The following is a 1221-nucleotide window of genomic DNA, read 5'->3' on the forward strand; positions in this document are numbered from 1 at the left end:
TGCCATATAAAAACGGGTCGAATGACCCCAAAATATCCTGAATGAAAACGCGCTTTTCCGTATGAACTAGTTCTGGCTTTAGACTGATCGAATGGCCAAAAACCAATGAAAACGCACAATGATGAGTGTTTTTCAGGCATAATGGCGATTCGACCTAAACACGCCCTAATGCCTATTTAAAAAAAATGACTCAATAATGAAAGTGGTTTTTTTAAGCAGGACGGTCGTTTTCCCAGTGGTGCGTTTTGTTTTATGTTAATCGTAACGGAGTTGGATAATTAACTAATGGCCTGTGGGCTTCTAAAATTAGTAAGCCGCTCCATTATGAATGAATGAACACACACAAACACAACAAAGCATTTTTCGTTAAAATAAAAAGCGAGTGTTTGGCCCATGATGTTCATTGACGGTTTTAATGAACATGTACACAACAGCCACTCGATTTCAAGTAGCTACTGATCCATGTTTGCTTCTGGTAAATACAATAAGGCAGCTATTTGCATAAACCCACCATTCTCCAGGCTTAAAAACCTTTTCAATGAACTGTTTCATAAGGTCGGTTAAATAGAGACTAATTTTTATTTGCCAATGGGAAAAAAAGGAATTCGCATTGAAACTGGGGAATAATGAAGCTGAGAAAGTGGCGCTGATTTTCATCTGGACGGTGAAAATCACGTATAAGAACAAGAACTGAGTGGAATGAATAGATAAATACGGTGGCTTAAGGGCATGGTTGATCAATTATTAATCTGAAATGTTCCATCAAATTAAACCCGACCTACTTGCGTACTTTGCCGAGCTTTTCAATCAGCTTTAGCTTAGCTTAAGCTCGTATATGTTATGTATGTAGGATGTTAGATTAGATGTTTTTTTCCTGTTTTTAAAGCTCTTGAGAGAAAATTTGAAACCGGTTTGGATGGAAATGATGTTGCGGGACCGTTAATTTAAACTTTACTTATTTCTCAGCATTTTCTTCATATTCTCTTTCATTTCTCTTGGAAACTAACAGTATTTCGGCAATTTAAGTCGTTTGCCTTTGGACCCCCAAAACTTCCACAGTATTTTTATTGAAAACAAATTTACTCGAATTTTGGGAAGCCTATTTAATTTAGAAACTTGCATATTTTACTATCTCTTGCATATTTTACGTTAAACGCAATGTTTTTGAGGAAAATGACAGAATGTGATCGAATGCATTCTATGGAGATGCAATTTTGCGTG

Source organism: Dendroctonus ponderosae, unplaced genomic scaffold (genome assembly GCF_020466585.1).
Source record: "Dendroctonus ponderosae isolate FM_Combo_2020 unplaced genomic scaffold, Dpon_F_20191213v2 Dpon_F_20191213_1, whole genome shotgun sequence".
NCBI classification, from domain to species: domain Eukaryota; kingdom Metazoa; phylum Arthropoda; class Insecta; order Coleoptera; family Curculionidae; genus Dendroctonus; species Dendroctonus ponderosae.